The sequence below is a fragment of the Ursus maritimus genome, unplaced genomic scaffold, assembly GCF_017311325.1.
Source record: "Ursus maritimus isolate PB19 unplaced genomic scaffold, ASM1731132v1 scaffold_18, whole genome shotgun sequence".
Taxonomy (NCBI): Eukaryota; Metazoa; Chordata; class Mammalia; order Carnivora; family Ursidae; genus Ursus; species Ursus maritimus.
In genome coordinates, this window is record NW_024424230.1 from 56,212,957 (window position 1) to 56,234,755 (window position 21,799).

The window sequence follows — 21,799 nt, forward strand, 5'->3', positions numbered from 1 at the left end:
ACCATCCATCCACCAATAATCTTTTACAAGCTCAGATTTAAAGATGTCTCTCAATTAGGAAAACAAGGTAGTACGGTATAAAATAGAGAAGGTAAGCTTTGAAATTAAAGGACTGTTACTGGCCATTAAAAGAGAACTAGTGAAGATGGGCCCTCCAGAATTATGATTTTGGGTGGACATGGAAGAGATTCACTGCCCTCTCCCACCATCTTTCTCTAAACATATATAACCCCCTAAGAACCCACTTAAATGGGTAGCCCAGTTCATAAGATTTCAGAACCTGGTCCAAAATATAAAGGAAACCAAAGCCATAGTGGTAATGAGGAGCAGAAGCAGCATGGCCTGGGGGTATCATACCCACATAAAGGTCTTATCAGCTGGGAGTTGAGGTTTTAACACACTTACTGAGACAGGAAAGTTAGTTCCCAAACCATGGGGAAAGGATGGTCTTGAATAATGTCAGGAATCTCAAATTTTCATATCTTTCATGAACTTATGAGTAGAAAATCTCTTCCTATGTGCCTAGAGAAGAAACAAGAAGATAACCACCTACTCTGATCCTTGGACCAAAAGAGCCACCCACAATATATCAAAATAGAAGTGTGAGATCTGAATTTACAATTTGGATATGGTGAGACAACCCTCATGCTAAGAAATTAATATAAAAATTCAGAAATGGGTGAAACCACTAGAAGCACAGAGGAGGCCCAGTAAATCTGTTCTTAGAGACATTTCTTTACCTCTTGTGATGAACTGAATTATATCCCCCACAATTCATACGTTGGAGCTCGAGCCCCTAGTGTGATTATAATTAAAGACGGGGCCTTTAAAGAGGTAATTAAGGTTCAACGAGGTCATAAGGGTGGAGCCCCGATCCAATAGGACTGGTGTCTCTCTGAGAGGAGGAAAAGACACCAGGATGCACACACAGAGGAAAGACCATGTGAGGATGGAGTGGAAAGGGCCAGCTTCGAGCCAAGGGTAAGGCCTCGGGAGAAACCAAACCTCCTGGCAGCACCTTGATCTTGGACTTCTAGCCTCCAGACTGTGAGAAAATAAATTTCTTTTCTTTTTTTTAAAGATTTTATCCATCTATTTGAGAGAGAGAGAGGGAACACAAGCAGGGGCAGCAGGAGAGGGAGAAGCAGGTTCCCTGCTGAGCAGGGAGCCCGGGGCAGGGCTCAACCCCAGGATCCTGAGATCGTGATCTTAGCCAGAGGCAGATGCTTAAGGACTGAGCCTCCAGGAGCCCCAGAGAAAATAAATTTCTACGTGGAAGCCACCCAGGCTGACTAAAACACTCCTAGTTACACGGCAGTCCAGATACACTCACTGAAGATAGATTCACAAGAAAAATGTATAGACCCCACAAAGGGAGGGAGTCACAGGAGCATCAAACAGGAGAATTTGCATTCCCCGAAACTAAAGGTAATAGGTTAAGCTGAAAGAGATTATTAAATAAGTTTGTTTAAAATATTTAGAGTTGAAATCTAAATAGTTGACAATAGTTGACAAATCTAAATAGCTGACAATAGTCAACAAAATCTAAGTCAAGTACAGGGTAATATGGGAAGAACATGTTTTTGAAAGGAAACTACGTATACACCGTAGAAATGGAAGGTATAATCACCGAGGGGCCCCTCGGTGGTTCAGCCAGTCGAGCATTAGACTCTTGATCTCAACTCAGGTCTTGATGTCAGGGTCATGAGTTTGGGCCCCATGTTGGGCTCCATACTGGGCAGGGAGCCTACTTAAAAAAGGGGGGGTGTAATTATTAAAATTAATAGTGCAGTATGGGGGTGCCTGGCGGCTCAGTCAGTAGTGCATCCCACTCTCGATCTTCCAGTCATGAGTTAGAGCCCCAGATTGGGTGTAGAGATTGCTTTTTTTTTTTTTTTAAAGTGTAGTAGGTGGGAAAATAGCATATTAGACCCAGGCAACCAGAAAATTAGTGAATTGAAATATAAATCGTAAAAAAAAAAAAACTACTTGTGGCATACAATGAAAATAGGAAAGAGAGGCGGGACGCCTGGGTGGCTCAGTCAGTTAAGCATGCACTTTCAACTCAGGTCATGATCCCAAGGTCCTGGGATCGAGTCCCACATCAGGCCCCTTGCTCAGCCGGGAGCCTGCTTCTCCCTCCGCCTGCTGCTCCCCCTGCCTGTGTGCTCTCGGCTCTCTCTCTCTCTCTGACAAATAAATAAATAAAATCTTAAAAAGAAAAGAAAACAGAGGCTAAGATACATAAAGGACAGAATATGTCTGGTAAAAATTACCCAAAAAAATCAGCAGAAAAAAATAGAGGAGGTGGTGGTATTTGAAAAGTTAAAAGCTGAAAATTCCCTGAATTAAAAAAAGAATCTGTCTTTGGTTTAAAGGAACATATCAGTGATGTGGAAAATAAAGGCAAAAGAAATGTAGCTTAAATTAAAATCTCTTTACAGCTTGCAGCCCACTGATGGATACCTGAAGCATGCAGGGCGTGGCCCTCCTCAAGGAGCTCGTGGCTGCCTCAGTGCCTTAATGTTTAAAAGGAACCTTATCTCGGCAGCAGCTGGTCCCTCAAGGTCCTGAAAGTCTTGCTTCCAGATTCCTTGGAGACTTGTGCTATCCCTCACCCCAATAATAAAAAGTATATGATCAGTCACTCCTTACAATCCCAGTATAGCTGCTTCTGGCCACAGGTCCTGTCCTGTGAGAGGGAAGGGGTTAAGTATAGGCAGGAGAGATAGGTGACCCCTGACTCCCCTGACTGGGCTTGCAAACAACTCCTGGCAGGTGGAGACACTGAGACAGAGCAGAACAAGAGATAAGGGTACAAACCAAGACGACACAAGAATCTCCAGGCCACGAGCGCCCCAGTCCGTTCTCATTGAAAGCCCGCCACTAAAAGCCCTCAGTGCCAACCCATTCAGGGCCCCTCTCACTCTGGAGAGCTTTTTCTTTCCTTTCTGTTCTCTCCTTCACTCAATAAACTTTCACTTCACTTCACCCTTTTGTGTCCGTGAGATTCATTCTTCCACTCGGTGAGACAAGACCCCTGCAAGCCTGCAACATCAGGACCTAAGCAGAAAAAATAAAAGCATAATCCCAGCTAAACATATTGTAATGAAATAGCAAATATCAAAAAAAAAAAAAGTCTTAAGAGCCACCAGATTATGTGTCAAAAAGTGGCAATCATACTGAAGAAGACTTAACAACAGAAGTCAAATGACAACGTGGCGATATTTCAAAGTTCTAAGAAGGGAAAACACTGTCTCTCCAGAATTCTATCCCGGTGACACCATCACTCAAGACTGAGAACAAAATAAAGATGCTTTCAGACAAGCAAGTTTACTACTTACAGACTTGCTGACACAACTGGTTAAAATGTACTATAGGAAGAATGGATTTGAGTGGTATGCAAGAAGCATATGGTAAATACATTGATTATCTTCATCAGCATTGACTGTAAAAAATGATGGTAGCAATAAGACTGGCAAACGAGGTGGAGGTCGGGGAGGGGGAGAGAGCGCAGTAAATGGAAAACGCAGAATAAGGTAATAGAAAAAAATCCGATATATCGGTACACAGTACACATCAGTAAATGTAAATAGATCACATTGTCTATTAGATTCTGACTCCATTTACAAAATCCAGCTGGATGTGGCTCAAGTCTTTGTGGCTTGCATCCTTACTAATGAGAAGTGAGTCTGCTGTCATTCTTATCTTTGTTACTCTGTAATGTATCCTTTTCCTCTGGCTGCTTATGAGATTTTTTTTAATTGTTGGTTTTAAATAATTTGATTATGAAATTACAGGAGCACTTACCCTCAAATTGATCTATAGTTTAGCAAAATCATAACAAAATTTTTATAAGAATTTTTGGGGTAGAGATTGATAAGTTTATTGCAAAATTTATATGAACATGAAAAGGATCCAAAACAGCCAAACAACTTTTAAAAAAAGGTTGGAAGACTTATAGTACCTGATTTATTGTACTTGTTCTCAAAGCTTATTATAAATCAGTAATAATCAAGACAGTATAATCAAGACAAATGGATCAATGGAACAGAACAGAGTCCAGAAAAAAAAATCCACGTATATCCACGGTAGATTGATTTTGGACAAAAGTACAAAGGCAATTCAGTAGAACAAAAACTAGTCTTTTCAACAAATGGTGCTGAAACAGCTGGATATGGACTCAGTAAAAAAATGAACTTCAATCTATATCTTACACCATAGGCATAAATTAAATGGATCAGGGACCCAAATGAAAGAACTAAAAATACAAAACTTCCAGGAGAAAACATAGGAGAAATCTTAGTGGCCTTGGTTTGGCAAAGGTTTGTCTTATTTCTCAAATAAGACACAGCAGCACAAACTATAAAAGCAATCCCCCTGCCCCCTCCACATCCCTCTACCTGTTTCAGAGAACCACTGATCTGCTTTCTCTCTATGCAAGAGTTTCTTTTTTCTTTTTTCTTTTTTTTTTAGAAATTTCATATAAATGGAAACAAATAGGTAGTCTCTTATGTCTGGGTTCTTTTGCTTAGAATGTTTTGCTTTCTTTTGTTTGAAGATGTATTTACTTATTTGAGAGAGAGCGTGTGCACACGCGCACATGAGTAGGGGGAGAAGCAGAGGGACAGAATCTTCAAGCAGACTCCCTGCTGAGCCCAGAGCCCGGTGCAGGCATTGATCTCACAACCCATGAGATCATGACCTGAGCCAAAACCAATAGTCAGACCAATTAATCGACTGAGCCACACAGGCGTCCCTTGCGTGGAATGTTTTCGAGCTTTATTCTTGTTCCATGTATTAGTAGTTTTGTTTGTTTGTTTAATCCCAAGTACTATTCCATTGTAGGGATATATTCCACATTCTGTTTATCCATTCCCCAGCTAATGGACTTTTGGGTTGTTTCCACTTTGAGGCCATTATGAATAAAGCTACTATGAATAGTCACAAGTGAAGGAATACAAGTCTTTGTGTGGACATTAGGTTTTCATGATTCTTGGAGTTTTTCACTTCCCCAGGAGTGGAATTGCAAGATCACATGATAAGTGTATCTTTATTTAATCAACTTCAAAAATGATTTACAGAGTGGCTGCTATTACTGTACATTCAACCAGAAAGGTAATAGTGTTTCAGTTTCTCCATATCCTCCTTAATGCTTCTTAGTGTCTGTTTTATTGAGTAGAGCCAATATAGTGGGTGTATAGTAGTATCTTATTTTGATTTTAGTTGCATTTCCATGATGATGTTATCTTTTTATGTACTTATTAATCATTCATATATCATTTCTGCTGACTATTCAAATATTTTGTCCTTTTGAAAAATTGGGTTTCTTATATTACTACCGATATAAGAGTTTATGTATTCTGCATACGAGTCCTTTGTCAGATATATAGTTTGCAAAAATGAACTCCCAGTCTATGCTTTGTGGGTTTTTTTTTTTTTTTCATTTTTAAGGTGTCTTTGAAGAACAAAAGTTTTTTTATTTTGATGAATTTTTGTGTACCAATTTTTTCTTTAATATATCATACTTTTTGTATTGTATGTAATAAATCTCTGTCTTTTCTAAGAAGACTCTACATAATTTCTCCTATATTTCTTTCTAGAAGTTTTATAGCTTTAGTTTTTACATTCAGATCTATGATACATTTTGAATTCTTTTTTGTGTATTGAGTGAGGGTTTTTTGTTTGTTTTATTTGTTTTTGAGCACATGTATAGTCATTTGTTTCTGCACTAGGTGTTGGACAACAAACACAGCAAAGACCAAACAGAGAGAGAGGGAGGGAGGAGAGACTGTCTTTATATATAAGACAGATTGAACAGTCATATATAAACATGATTAGAGTCTGGAAGATTTTATACTATCTCAGGACCTTTTGTAAGAAAAGGGAAGCATTTTTTGCTCCCATCTCATGTTGGTTAAAGGTTTGTCCTTTGGGCATTAAACCCTCATGCTTTCAGGTTGCTCGTATGTGCACACTGAACATTTCTGAGTTCTACACCATGGGGTCAACAGGGAAGTCCCAGGACAGGAAGCAAGAGACTACAGCCTGTGCCTGAAGCAAGATGCTTGCAGGCTGCACCCCCATGAAACTAATTAGAGCCAGGAGAACTGGTCACAGTGCCTGGAATGAAGGTCCGCTAAAGCAACAGACCTTGTATTGACACACAAGAAGTGTCCAATACCACGTCTTATCTCCCCAAAAAGAGGATCTGTAGTTGCAGGAATATTTTTCTGGATCACAAAGTAAATGCAAAGGTGGTGTGGTTGCAATCCGATTACACAGCAACGATATTGCGAAGCAAATTCTCTGTGTCACAGCAAAGGAGACAGCTGCATTAGCCCCCGGAAGTAGAGATTAACCTCAGCGAGGGAGGCTAGGGGGCGATTAGGGGCAAGACCAAAGGGCAGTATCAGCAGCAGTGACGCTTCTGAGTCCCCTGGCCCAAATCAATGTCTGCCCAAGGCTCCCTGGTGAGTGCTGTGGGAACCAGCAACAGCCGGGTCAAGTACAGAGCAGGAGGGTCATGGGGAGCTAAGGTGGCAAAATCTCCACTTTCAAAACCACTGTGGATTAAGTGGCACTTGGGAGCTTCATTACTTAAACACATCGGGCAGGCAGTATCTCTCATCTCAGGTGTTGAGGGAATGAGAATGACCCCCACTTGTGGAAAACTGCCTTGGGTAGCAAGCTACAGAAGAAGCAGGAACAGTACTTCTTGGCACCGGGGAGGCTAGATGGTGTCTCCTCTACCAGACCTGGGGGAATCAGAGAAATCTGAATCATCGAAGGGAAGAGTGAAACAGGTTGGGGGATGAGAATGTGTGTGACAATGATTGTCTGATCCCAGGGTTATACTCACAATACTTAACCTGAGCCATGGCATGGGCACTAATTAGTAAGAACAGATGCTAGCCATAAGCAATCAGTGGGTCATAACGCTGATGAACGCTGGCCCTGACCCAGGCCTTGTCTTGCGTCAGCTAATGCAGCTTACAGGAAGGGTAACATTAGGTGACAGATCTCCTCCTGTGTGCCAACCTTGATCTATTCATAGCCACTGCTTAGAGTGCTCTGTTGAGACAAATTCTAGTGGTTATATCCCATCTTAATGGGAAAGATCATTGTGATAGAGATCAACTAGGGATGTCTGCTGTGGTCACAGGGCTGGGGTTGTCAGCAGGTGCGCTCTGTGACAGACTAACCGCCCCTGGGCAGTTTACCTTCAATTCATCTTACAAACATTGATGGGTCATATACTGTGTGGTGGCCCCTTGTCAAATACAATGTTGATGCAAACATGAAAAAGGCACAACTCCTATGCTAAGGAAGATCTCAGTCTGCATGGCGCACTGGGTGTTATACGCAACTGATGAATCATCGAGCTTTACATCGGAAACCGGGGATGTACTGTGTGGTGACTAACATAATATAATAAAAAAACATTAAAATAAAAAAAAAGATCTCAATCTACTTAGGAAGATAGTTATGTAAACAGAATTTTCACACAAATGATCATTACATCAATAGAGATATATACAAGGTATCATTATAAAAACATAAAGGAACACAATGTTAATAGAATTGTCCAGGTGTGTTAATTTAGATAGGGTCATAAATGATTAAAATCATAGAGTTCATATAAAGAAAAGAGAAAAATTAGGGCAGAAAATACTCACTTTCTAAACTTCCCTGCAGGGAGCCTGGGTGGCTCAGTCGGTTAAGCATCTGTGTTCAGCTCAGGTCATGATCCCAGGGTCCTGGGATCAAGCCCCGGGTCAGGCTCCCTGCTCAGTGGGTGGTCTGCTTCTCCCTCTGCCACTCCCTCTGCTGGTGCTTTCTCTCTCATGAGCTCTTTCTCAAATAAAATCTTTAAATAAATAAAATTAAATTTCTTAAAATAGAGTAAGTAAACTTCCTTGCATGGAGTACAGAAGGCATGGGAAATGAACGCTTGGCATTGAGACCATCTTCATCATCCAAACCTGTCTACATTCAGAGGCATCTGTAGCTTAGGTCTAGGGCAAACTGGTGGCCAACTAGTAAGCTTCCAGTTCTCACACAAGTACATTTTCTGTAAATTGGTCCACACGTTCCCAAGGTTGTGTGGATTCTGGGACATGTGGCGCTGCCATCGCACTGGTGTGCGCCCCTCCAGGGTGGGCTGTCTGGCACTGGTAGACAGTGGAGGAGACAGAGCTGGGGAGCAGAGGAACAGGCTTAATAAAACTTCTTTAATTCTCAATTCCTTTAAAAAGAGAAATATAGAGTTGGAAAGAAATCATTAAATCTACTTACTCCTTCAGTGAATGCCTTGGGAAGCTGCATTTTTTTAAAAAAAGCACATGAGATCTGAACTAAAGAGTAAATTCCACCAAATGGATGGAGGAAAAAAATGCATGTTCTCTTCAGTAAGGCCACATGTGACTACATTCAATCATCCCTTTTTTCCCACTCTGGGTGTGGAGAGCAGCCAAGTGTTCTGACTCTGCTTTCCCTGGCACATCCCAGCTGAACAATGGGCTCCATGAACCGTCTGTGCCAACCTTCACCTTGAGCTGAAGGCAGAAGTGTGAAGAAACTGAAGCCCAGAGAGGTCAAATGACTTGTCCCAAGTCATTCATTCATTCATTTCACAGATCCTTGTGAGTATCAACTCTGTGCTGGGTTCTGTACAATACCTGCAGGACCCCATTACAGCGGCGAATTCCAGAGTAGAATCTATAATCTTAAATACCGAGATCAGAGGGGGTTTTTTAGCACCACACTCCGCCCTGGAAGTCCTATCTATTGAAGTCCTATCCTATTGAAGGCACAGGAGAATTTGATTCCAGGAGACCTGGACTGCAGGACCAGCGCTGTAGGACAGAGATAAGCAGGAGAAGCTCTGACATTGCCTGGATACTGAAGAGAACAGAAGTGAGCATAGCTTCAAACATTCTCGTAGTTTTGGAAGGGAGTGAAGAGTGAGCCCAGAAGGAGAGGGACCTCCTGCGTTTCAGAACCCTATATGGGCGCAGAACCTCAGGGGCATGGGCCAGTTGGTACCCCAGAAGGGGTTGTGCCTGGAGTCCTCGGGTCCCAGCCTCATCACGCCTATTCTGGGCTGGCTCGTCACGGAAGTCCTGGCCTCCCCCAGGCTTTAAGGGCTGTAAGAACTCAGACCCAAGAATAGAAGGCCCTCCCCAACACTGGCCTGCATGAGACTGGACAACTTTGCAGGACCCTGAGAGGGTCGGGTGAAAGAACCACAATCATGACCAAGACTAAATTTTCAACAATCTCTAGAGAATGGGAGCTTGGGAATTTGCTTTTAAAAATGAAATAATCCATTGTTTCTTGGTCTGAGGCACTACCCATATTTATAGAACGAGGCCATTTATTTAGACCAGTGTTTTTCAAGCTATATGGTGAGGCCCACTAATAGGTCAGGAAATCAATTTAGTGACTCATGACCAGGCATTTTTCATTAACTAGAAGAGAAAGGAAAAGAAAATATCCCAGCGCTGGTTCAGGATTTTTTTTTCCTCAGTAACAGGTCAGTATGTGTACATAAGGTAGCAAGGTAAATGTATTTTATATTCTGGGTCACGGTCAGAAAGTTTAAGAGGCATTCAAGTAGACTACATCACTATGAGTGAATAACGCCCTGCCAGCCAGCCACTCATATTCTCTCGCCTGTTTCTACAGGAGGAAATAGCCTAATGCTACCCAACCCTGGGTCCTTAAGTACTGGGGATATTACAAGCTATTTGCAGTAATCATAACCAGCACTTATGAAACCTATCCTGGACAAGGGTCACCCACAACACTTCATCTCCATTTTCTAGTTAAGGTCACTCATACCTATATATTCGGTTGAAGAGCTGGATTTTATATCCAGGTTCTTCTGACTCCAAAACAACAGCTTTTCCAATATAGTATACTGCGTTCCCCACCCTTCAAACATTCATAAAGCTTATTGAAATATAGCAGAGCCTACAATAAGGCTGCTCAGCCCAAACAGAACAGGCTTGAGAATAGTTTGTCAAGTTGGCCGATTCATGTAAAAAGTTAAGTAATAGAGGACGTGTGTGAAGAATTCTATAAATTGCACAGCAAAATTAAAACAGCAGGTGGTATCAGGGTCAGACAAGACTGTTCTGGTGTCTTTTCCTCTGAGTTCTCAGATGCAGTAAGTCATTCCACAACCATAACAGGCCACTTAGGATTGGCCTAATCATGCCTACTGGTGGCTTCTTTCTGGAAATTTCCATGGGCACGGGAGCCTACATTTTGCCATCTCCTGCCTCTTCCTGTCCTGCTGCGGCTCCCTCCACCAGCTCTCCCCTACTGCCCCATTCCCCCGCATCAGAACTCCTTCTTTTTCCCCTGAGCATCTGTCCCTCTCACGCTGAACCCAGGCTTATCAACTTATCAGGTTTCTCTCTTCTGGCAGAAAAAGAAGAGCTAAGAGTCAAATTTATGGCCCGTCAGAGTACATTTTTGTATTAACCTCAGGCTCCGTTTCCTACTTTATCCTCATTTTTATTTTTTTATTTTTGCTTTCCTCTTTCAGGGTTACGTCTTCTTGCTGTAGTCTTTGTATCTCTGTAAGCCACCTTAAAGCCTTTTCCGAACAAGATAAGGATAGAAATAAATTTTGAAAACCTACAAATAGAGATGGTTTCATGTCCCAGTTTTTCCAACTCAGTAATGTCTTTCTTCCTGTGTTTCATGTAGACTTAGTGGAACAGGTCTCCAGCATGGAAAATTACTGAGTCACCTCATCTATCTACAATCACAGACCCATTGTTTATATTGACAACTGTTTATATTGACAACTTGGCATCTTTTTTCCTCCGGACCCAGAAAAGTTATGTACATGATTGTCCAAGAATTGAATAGACACTCCCAGCCTGAGAGCTAACGCTCACCTGGTTGACTTCAAAACAGCCTCATCCTCAGGTTTTGTCCTTTTTTATTATTTTAATAATGTACCTTCAAAAGTACACCAATGAGATTCATCCTAGTATTTTTGTCCTTAGCTTCGAGCCAGAGGATGTTTATAAAAGGAAGAAGGAAATCCACAGCATGATTAAAAAGGAGAAGGCACCAGGAGCACAGGTCCTCAGAGTCTATGAACTGTAGACCCACGGTGCACCCACTGGGGGGAAATCTGGCCTCCTACGTGTGTGTCTTCCACAAAGTACTCAAAGCTGACCCAGCGTGGTGCTGGTTTGCTCACACGGCCCTGAGCCGTCTAGTAAGTAACTGATGTTTACCGAGTTCCTGCTATGTGCTAGAAAGAAAATGGTGCTGAAGTTACATTTCTAAGCAGGGGAATCTTTTTTAAAATTGAGACATTACACTTAATTTCAATATATAAAGTGGAGCTTGTTGGAGTGAAGTGAGGGAAATGATGGGGGTGCATAGTGGGAAAGAGAAAGCGTCTCTGTGACTGGACTATTCCATTCATTCACTCACTCACTCATTCATTTAGCATTTATTCCCCCCTTTCTCCTTCCAGAATCAATCGGCAAACTTGTATTGAGTGTCAACAAATCAACATTCCCATGTAATGTGTGAAAGCGGTTTATAAAGGCTTTCCTGTGCCAGACTGCTCTTGACCTGGGCCCATGAGGCCAGGTCGAGACCATGGACAATCACACGCGTTGTATACTGCGCAAGCACCTTTCATGGATTTATTTATCATGACAATCTTCTGGCAGATGGAAGTACAGATCTTTTACCAACAAAATTAAATGAAACATCCCAATTTTCCCAACAAATAGCAATACAGTTGCTTGGAAGATGTACCTTTTCCCATCAGCATAAAGGCACTGCGCCACTCCCAGCTGGCGTGCGTCCCCAGATTTGCTTGTCCGAACCCTGCACCCCAGCTCCTTGCTCCAGGAGCAGCAGCAGTTGCATCACCGCCACCCGGCCCTGCCTCCTGCCTTGCCTCTCGCGGCCAGCCGAGGCCACTGGAACATCCACCGTGGGCCAGGGCCCCAGCCCCAGTACCCCAGTGTGAGCCAAACAGAATTCCAGAGGCTCTAACCGTCCTGGTGGCTGCCCTGAGGGGCTGGGTACCACACACACAAACAGAGGGACTGAATGCCCCATGGAGTGCGCTTTGGCAATGAGAGGAGATAGGAGTTGCTGACGGATAAATTGCTCACTCTTATTTCCACTCTAATGGTGGTCCCCAGAGCAAAGAGTCCACACAGCCTCCACAGAATGTCCTGTGTGCCGCTGCTCTCTTCCTTGTGAGGCTGGGCCAACTCTGAATTACACCACCTTTATTTGTTTTCCCCCCTTCCCTGCCCCCACCCCTGTCCCTTCCCTGCACCCCCAAGCCCTGGGATTCCCCACCTGCCACCCATACAGTGTGGTGGCTCTGTTGTCTCAGGAACCTGGGTGGAGGCTGGCGCTCCCGGTCGTGTAGCCTCCCTGGACCAGTCTGCACTTAAAAATATACCAGAAACATGCATCAGATTCCAACACATTGAAAAGCCATTTGGATCTTCACAGAAGTATTTTTAAAGATAGTCAAAGAGAAGGGAATTTGCACCGTATTCCACATGGAAACTTTCCCCAAACTCCCATTTCAATATCATTTTCCCCCCAAAGTCCCACTTCCCATTCCAGCTGCTCAAATTTCCCTGCAACACCTCCAGCCCCTGAAAACCCTGTCAGCCTCTCTCCCACTCAGTTAGAAATCTTCTCTGAACTTTCCTTTCCCTTCTCTCTCCAAACCTGTATTATACAAATTTCTCATTTGAATTATCCCCTTCCCCACCTGCTCCCAAGAAAGGCCCAATATATTAACCTTATGAAGGAAAGCTTCTCCTTAGGAAAGTAACAGAAGGTTATGATTGATAAGAGTTATAATCCAGGTGTACATCACTTAATACTATGATTACTTTTATTGTTATCATCCATCCACACCTTCTTACCCCATTTGACCTTGAGACCAGCGGCTCTGTCGGGAAGAGGGCTGGCCAGGTCTAAGGGAGCAGCGTGTGGTGGTGAGAGTGAACACGCAGCAGCACACGAAAGGGCAGAATCGAGGCAGACCGGTGGTGAGAGTGAACACGCAGCAGCACACGAAAGGGCAGAATCGAGGCAGACCCTGTGCTCCAGGCAGTCCGGCCTCGGAGCCCAAGGGGTCCTGCTCCCAGGCCAGGGCTCCTCACCTGCACGCAGGGACGTCTGGTCCCCTCCACCCCCGTCTCCTGGGGTCACCTAAAGCCCAGAGAGGAAGGAAGTGACTGGAGCAACCCGTGGACATGAGGCAGCGTCCCCGCCCGGATGATGACGGGCACAGCCGGGAAGCAGCCAGCCCCCGTCACGCTGAGCTGGCCGTGACTCAGCCGGAGGCAGCAGGTCCCCTGCCCAAACCCTGTAAGGCTGCCCCTGGGCTGATTTGTTACCCAGCAGAGGACATGCCCTGCTTGTTATCTGTGGAAAACAGGGCAGTCTCCTGTTAGACTGCCCCTTTTGAACAATAAGCAATCTTCCTCCTTAAAGTGCAGTTTCCCTCCGAGGCGACCAGAGATAAAAGCGGCGAGGCGCTTCTGCCCAGAGGAGGGGGAGGGGCCGGCCCTGCGGCGCCCAGCACGACTCCGTCTCCGGGAAAGGACCAGCCAGGAAGGGAGAAGAACCTTCCGGATCACGTGCCGCCAGCACCGCGCCGCACAATGAAACTGGCGCTCCGGGGATTTTCCCCACCTGCCTTCTCTCTCGGGTTCGCTCGGAACTGAAATGTGAGCCCCTGAGCAGGACACGCTCCAGCGTCCCTCTGGAGCACGTTGCCTTGGCAGGTGGTCCTGGGCGGAAGTTTTCTCTTCTTGGTTGGTGAGTCAGGGCTGGCTCACGCGCCAACACCAAGCTGCAGCCCCAGGGACAGGAGGAGCCATCCGTCCCCGCTCCTTCCCGTCTCCGTGGGGCCCACAGTCCCTGAAAGCTGCGTCAGCGCACTTGGTTTCACAGTGAGAGGGAAGGCTTTAAATGCAGACCGTCTGGCGGAGGGGAGCGCACCAGCAAATACCGAGAACTGGCTGCCACTGGTTATAAAATCCGTGAGACAAGAAACAACCGTGGCCACGAGAATGAGGCCCCAGGCTGGACCAGAGCTATCCCTTTCATCACATTGCTTCTTGCCGTTTCACTAGAAAAAATTAACCAAAGACAGATTTCACGGCTTGCGGTATAGGAATGTAAGTGAACTCACAGCATTCTGATTTTGTAGAGTCAGTTCATCCACTTTAGAAGAATTATGTGGCTATCTCCGTAAAGTCCAGAATTTGCAAAAGTCTAGGTACCTAGCAGGGCATACCTGAAAATCAGCAAGCCCTACTTTTTAAACTGTAATTAATCATTTTATTTTGAGTAGATAATACATTCATGTATTCAGATACCAAATTCGTATAAAATAATACACATTAAGAATTATTCCACCCTGGGGCGCTTGCACTCTTGCATGGACTCTTGATTTCAGCTCAGATCATGATCTCAGGGGCGGGGGAGCAAGCCCGGCATCTGGTGCTGTGTTCAGTGGGGAGTCTGCTCCAGACTCTGTCTCTCCCTCTCCCTCTACCCCTCGCCCTGCTCTCCCTCTCTCTCTCTCAAATAAATAAATAAAATCTTTAAAAAAAAATTCCCACCCTGTCCATACTCCTCACTGTCCCCATAAGTAACCATTTTTATTACTTTCTTATCTATCCATTCCGGTTTCTTTATGCAAATGCAAACAAAAATATTGGTATGATAGATTCGCGGCCCCGGAAGATGTCCTGGATCCTCTGGAACCTATGACTCTGCAATTTTTTTTTTTTTTTTTTTTTTTTTTTGGTGGCAAAAGGAGTTTTGCAGATGTGATTAAGTGAAGGATCTTAAGATGTGGAATTATGCGGGTGGGCCCAATGTCATCCTTACAGGAGGAAGGTGGGAGGGCCAGAAATGAGAAAAGACAACAGAGAGACTGGAAAGTACTATGCTGCTGGTTATGAAGGTGGAGGATGGAGCCACGGGCCAAGGAATTCAGGCAGCCCCGAGAAGCTGGGAAGGGCGAGGACACCGAGTCTCCCCTGGAGCCTCCAGAAGGAGCACAGCCCTGCCAATCCATTTTATTTTATTTTTTGTTTAAAGATTTTATTTATTTGTCAGAGAGAGAGAGAGCACAAGCAGGGGGAGCAGGCAGGCAGAAGGAGAAGCAGACTCCCCTCTGAGCAGGGAGCCCGATGTGGGACTCGATCCCAGGACCCTGGGATCATGACCTGAGCTGAAGGCAGACGCTTCACTGACTGAGCCACCCAGGCGTCCACTGCTGATCCGTTGTAGACCTCTGACCGCCGGAACTAGCAGAAAATAAATGTGTTGTTTCCCAGCACTAAGTTTGTGGTAATCTGCTACAGAAACAACAGGAAATGGACACAACTTATCATCACCCTTTTCTTAAAAAAAAATAGCACACCTTGATTGGGTATTCCAAAGTGTTGGTGCGGTTTTGGCTTTAGTAATTTCAGAAGTACAAATACTATAAACTTGCAAACAACATTATTTGCAAGTTTTATTATTTGAATCTCTTTTACTCTTGTTTAGTTATGTGAACTTTATATAATATGTATTTTTTAAATTTTCTTTCAGTATCTCTGATTGAAGATAACAAACACTGAAACAAAAGCATTAATGTTAAAATTTCTTATTCCAAATTCACAGGACTAAATAAGTGAGTAAGAAATGTATACAATTAAGGGGCGCCTAGGTGGCTCAGTTGGTTAAGCCCCCGACTTTGGTTTCTGCTCAGGTCATGACCTCAGGGTTGTGAGATGGAGCCCTCCATGGGGCTCTGCACTCAGCAAAGAGTCTGATTGAGGTTCTTTCCCTTTGTCCTTGCCCCCATTCTCTCTCTCTCTTTCAAATAAATAAATAACCTTTAAAAATATTTTATTTTGGGGCACCTGGGTGGCTATCTTCCATACTGTATATACTGCCTTCGGCTCAGGTCATGATCCTGGGGTCCTGGGATAGAGCCCACATCGGGCTCCCTACTCAGCAGAGAATCTGCTTCTTCCTCTGCCCCTCCCCCTGCTTGTGCTCTCTCCCTCTCTCTCTCAAATAAAAAAATTAATAAAATCTTAAAAAAAAAAGAAATGTATCCAATTAAGTTTTCGAGTCATATCTTTCTAAGTTTATAGCATTTATACTTCTGACATTATTAAGGTTTAAAACTGCACCGGGACTTTTGGGACACAGTAAACATTCTTAAGCACTTCGATTTTGTTAGCAATGTATCCTAGAGTTCTTTATGTCTAACATAAGAGTGTCCTACTTTCTCTTACAGATGCACAGTGTCCTGTCATGTTGGTGGATTCGTCTCCTATTAACGGATAGTTGGGTTGTTTCTAATCACAAAGAGTGCTACTGTTAATAATCGAGTACGTATATCATTTCATATGTATGCAGGTAGATCTGTAGGACACATTATCAGAAATGGGAATATGGGGTCAAACTACTTTTTCACAAGAGTAGGGTGTGGCAGATTGTTGACAAAGAGGGTTATAGTAATCTCTCCCATTTCTGTGCACACACCCGTTGGCAACGTAACTTTACTGCTCCTGTCATCAAGAGGTAGAGTTTATTTCCCCACCCCTGGAATCTAAGCCGGCTTGTGACTTGCTCTGGCTAACAGAATGTGGAGAAAGTGATATGGTAGGATTTCCGAGCCTAAGCTCGCAGCAACTTCTCTCTCTCTCTTCTTCTCGGAACCACGAGTCCTCTACGTGAAGAAATCTGGGCTAGCCTCCATGAAGCTGAGAGACCAGTGGAAAGAGGCACAGCCAACTGCCAGCACATGTGAGATGAGCCCCAATGGCACCAATGAATGATTGCAGACACACACGTGACCTCAGGAGAGAGCAGGAATGCCAAGCTAAACCAGCCCAATTACCAGCCTGAAGACCCGCTGTTATATAAAGCTACTCATTTTTTAGATGATTTATTATGCAACAGTAGACAACTGATGCCTCAGGAAAGTAGTTTTTCTGAACAAGACTGATTTTGAAATGATGTACAATATGTTAGCCACAGAAACCAATAACCAACTTCTAGAGCAGTCTGTGGACTCTCAGTTTTCTGAGCAAGTCCTATTCAGCTAGTCTCTTTTTTTTTTTTTAAGATTTATTTATTTATTTGAGAGAGAGAGAGCAGGATGAGAGGCAGGGGAAGAGGGAGAGAGAAAATCAAGCAGACTCCCCATGGAGCTCAGAGCCTGAGGTGGGGCTTGGTCTCAAGACCCCGAGATCAGACCTGAGCCGAAACCAAGAGTCAGACGCTCAACTGACTGCACCACCCAGGTGCCCTCCCCCCCCCATTCAGCTAGTCTTGTGTTTAGCTGTAGGTGTTGTAACTATTTGGATACACACCAACCCTGAGCACGCCAAAAAAGCTGGCTAGCCCACCAAACTGTCTCACTTCCAGAGATAAGTGTTTAGTGTGTGTCGGAGCAGTGGCTACGGTAAGGGATTCCTCTCCACGAGGCATTACATTTCACTGTTGGACAATTTCTATTGTTAAGGGAAAAACTCCACACCTACGTCATCCTTTCTGGCACATACTAAGGCCTTTCTCAGTTCAAGAAAGGAAAATGAAGATTCTGAAAGTGCCCTGGTTAGCTTAATCTGGCTCCAAGGAAATAGTACATTTGATTTCAATTTATGAATTAGCACACCAGTATTTTTCAATGTCAAGAAAATCAATTTGATGTGTTGCAACTAGCATTTTTTAAATCATATATTTATACCCATGTTTATAATAGCATTATTCACAATAACCAAAATCTGTAAGCAACCCCAATGTCCATCAGCCGATGAAGAGCTAAGCAAAATGCGGTATAGACGGACAAGGGGATATTATTCCGCCTTGAAAAGGAAGACTATTCTGACACATGCCACAGTAGGGATGAGTCTTGAGGACATTCTGCCAAGTGAAATAAGCCAATCACAAAAGAAAAAAGGCTGTATGATTCCATTTATGTGAAGTACCTCGAGTAGTCAAATTCACAGATACAAAGGGTACTTGTATCAGTAGATACGAAAAGTACTTGTCAGAGGCTGGAAGGAATTGGGGAATGGGAGAATATTGTTTAATGGGCAGAGTTTCTGGGATAATGAAAAATGTCTAGAGATGAATGGTGGTGATGGGTACAGAACAACGTGAATGTCCTTAATGCCACAGAACTGTATGCTTAAAAATTGTTAAAATGATAAATCGTCTATTATGCATATTTTATTTACTCTAATAAGAAATAATTACAATAAGTTGAAATAGAATAGAATAAAACATAGGTTACTTAGATGTGTCCACTGTGAAAATTCATCAAGCCCTTCATTTACCATCATGTACAGTTCTGCGTATTTGCTATGCTTCAATAAAAGAATTATTAAAAACTGGAATAAAATAGAAAATGTCAGGGTACATTGCCCTTAATAAGGGTAAGTGTTGTTTTGTAAAACTTTTATTATAGTTAGGGGTATGTGTGCATAGTGAATCATGATGTAAATTGTATTTCTGATTGTGGTTTTAAAACTTTTTGAAAAAACATTATCCTAGGGGCTAGTCTCCATTTCCTCGTTGAGGCTCCTTCCTTTTTGAATTTGAAATGCTTTTCCCAATGAAAGGGATTTAACTTTATTTATTCAAGCAGAAAAATCCTTTCCCTGGGGTTTTCTCTTCGTCATAATCATTTTTCTCCATCTGACTGCTCATGGTAACTAGATTTCATATGGTAGATTAGCCAGTAAAGTCATGTACAGACATTCTATCATCTTGCTCCATGGACTGTTCACAGAAGCATTAGCATACATTGTGATGAGAGATGATGATGTGGGCTTTATGCTTCAGCTCAGAAAAACTAGAGTTTCCTTAAGTCATAGAGTGTTTGAATTTAAAAAGTCCTCGGTGAGGGGCGCCTGGGTGGCTCAGTCTTTGAGCGTCTGCCTTCGGCTCAGGGCGTGATCCTGGCGTTCTGGGATCGAGCCCCACATCAGGCTCCTCCGCTGCGAGCCTGCTTCTTCCTCTCCCACTCCTCCTGCTTGTATTCCCTCTCTCGCTGGCTGTCTCTCTCTCTGTCAAATAAATAAACAAAATCTTAAAAAATAAATAAATAAATAAATTTTCTCTTATGTCTGAACACTTCCAATTACTGTAAGGAACCTCAATTCATTGTAGAGTAGCTTCCATTGCAGAAAGTGTGTGAAAGCAGTTTCCTGGCAGAATTGGGTAGCAAATCTCCCTGGAGCCTGTAGAGACATCTCTGATCATGTAACAAGCAGGTTCTTGGACATGTTTAGTACCCACATTTCAAAGGCATCCTTCATGGAGAGTGTGTACTGGCTTATGAGGGCACTTTATTATTTTGCTGTGCCTATACAGTAATCCCAACACCACTTATTGAAGAGACCATCTTTTTCCCCCTGTGTATTCTTGCTTCCCTTGTTATAAATCAATTGATCATATGGGCATGGGTTTATTCCTGGGCTCTCTATTCTGTTTCATTGATCTGTGTGTCTGGTATTTTGTTTGTTTCTTTGTTTGTTGGTGTGTTTGTTTGTTTGTTTGTTTGTTTGTTTGTTTGTAGTAGGCTCCACACCCAAGGTGGAGCCCAACACGGGACTTGAACTCACAATCTTGAGATCAAGACCTGAGTTGAGATCAAGAATTGGATGAGTAACTGACTGAGCCACCCAGGCACCCCTTTTCTTAAATTTTTAATTAATCTCCACACCCACAGAGGGGTCTGAGATCCAGTTGCATGCTCCACTGACTGAGCCAGCCAGGCACCCCCATCTAGGTGTCTGTTTTTATGCCAGCTCCATACTGTTTTGATTACTATAGTTTTGTAACATAGTTTGAAATCAGGAAGTGCAATGCTTCCAGCTTTGCTCTTCTTTCTCAAGATTCTACCTCATAGTCCCACCACTACCCTAAATTGATACAAATAGCACCAATAATACCCCAGCTCTCAAATTTACTAATCATGGTCCAGACATGTAGTATTTGACTGCCCAAATTTCTTCTCCTTGAACATTTCTAATCTCTTCGTAAGGACCATGTTTTAAGTATATTTCCATATCATTGCTTAGGATGGAGCCTACCATGGGGAATGCTTACTACATTTCCAGCTTTGGCTGTCTGGGTTAAAACTCTAAATAAAGAAATGATGACCACCAACCCAGTACCAGATTGCTGTTTTTATGAAGTCAGCATACAAGCACAAACTTGGGAAATTCTGGGAACTTCTAAAGTTTGTTTTGTTTTGTTTTGTTGCTATATTAGATATAATTGAAGGACTCATTTGTCTTGCATAAATGAAAATCTCTATAATACCCTCTTATGGATACTAGATTTTAAAACACATGTCTACCAATCATTCAGCTGTGTTAAGTCCTAAGTGCTCTAAGTACATTGAAATTCTTTGGAAAAGTGGAGATTTTGGAGAAGTGGACCTACTATTATCTTTGGCCCTATCTTCAGGGTAGCAAAAGAGAGTGTCAACCTGTGAAACAGGACACAAAGCAAGAGTAGGTATGGACCCCTTAGGGCACTGTGAAAGACAGTAGTGGAAACTTCCCATTGGCCTTCATAATGGATCATAGGATATTAGAACTGAAAGAGGCAAGTCAGGCCAGGAGTAGCAATCAGGAGTGATGGGAACCACTTGGCCCTTTGGTAGTTGATTCTAATGTACAGACTGAGGCTGAAGATGAGGCTGGACCTGAGGAGTGGATGGAAACAGAAGAAGATGGAAGTGTCATGCTGTACTCCCCCTGACAGCACATCACTAGAAGGGTCTGGACAGAGATTCGATTACCCAGTGTGAGTCCACAGGTGGCCTTGACATTATTCTCATGCTCCTAACCCCTATTTCAGTAGTAGACAATTTTCGCTGAATTGGAAACCACTTTGTTTGAGCCTGAAAGTGAGTTTCAATAGTGAAATTGGAGACCTGACAACTTGACACAAATACGGATATCTTTGACTTATCTGTCTAGTTAGAGCATAAACTCTTAGGGAGACGAGTCTTCATCAAAAAGAAGGCGTGATAGAGAGTATCAAGAATATTTATGTAATCATAATACAGAAAACGAATGAAGAAACCAGGAGCCAAAATATTGGCCTCCAATTTATGATGACAAAATTGATTTTTCAGTGATGACCTATAATATAACAAGATTTGTGAGGAGAAAATGCACACCACTCTAGATACTGCTGTTGGCCAGTATTTGCTGGAGTTTTAGGTTTACCAATATTCCAAGAAATTGAAACACTTAAATGTAGATGTAGTTTGAGAAAGAAGTTCAAGACCAGTATGAGACAGAAGTTAGTCACGTTTGGGATTATTCACCCATCACTGGGAATGTAAAATGTAGACAGGAAGAAAACATGATGACTACCATCTGTTTCATACATTTCAAATGTTCACCCCTAACCGTGAATCCATGGGACTGCTACCACCTGATACTCTTCTGTTAGGGAGACAATGTTAGATTAACACTACTCTTACCCCCCAAATTCCAGGTTCTTGCTCCTGCAATTTGTGCAGATAACGCACATTTGTTATACATCCAAGTTGATGTGCTATGAAGGTGACCTTTGGCAACGCTAGTGGCAGAAATGACCTGGTACAGTCTTACCTACCAGAAAGATGGCAGCTTCTGTCACATTACTAAGTGTGGTAACTTTAATTCCATCCTTGTTCTCTACTTCATCGTTTCATAAAGGGATGAAAATTGAATTGTGAAAACCTTGCTAT

General features: G+C 43.1%; 2 long non-coding RNA genes across 2 annotated transcripts; one reads left to right on the forward strand and one right to left on the reverse strand.

Annotated features, from left to right (window-relative positions):
• Nucleotides 1-11,670: 11,670 nt before the first annotated feature.
• LOC121103270 lies at nucleotides 11,671-13,080 on the reverse strand. The gene is made up of 2 exons (XR_005835429.1): nucleotides 12,942-13,080; nucleotides 11,671-12,445 (listed from the first exon to the last, which is right to left on the reverse strand). It is a non-coding gene; the product is annotated as an uncharacterized LOC121103270 (long non-coding RNA).
• Nucleotides 13,081-14,067: 987 nt separating this feature from the next.
• LOC121103271 lies at nucleotides 14,068-18,988 on the forward strand. The gene is made up of 3 exons (XR_005835430.1): nucleotides 14,068-14,204; nucleotides 16,331-16,424; nucleotides 16,762-18,988. It is a non-coding gene; the product is annotated as an uncharacterized LOC121103271 (long non-coding RNA).
• Nucleotides 18,989-21,799: the final 2,811 nt, after the last annotated feature.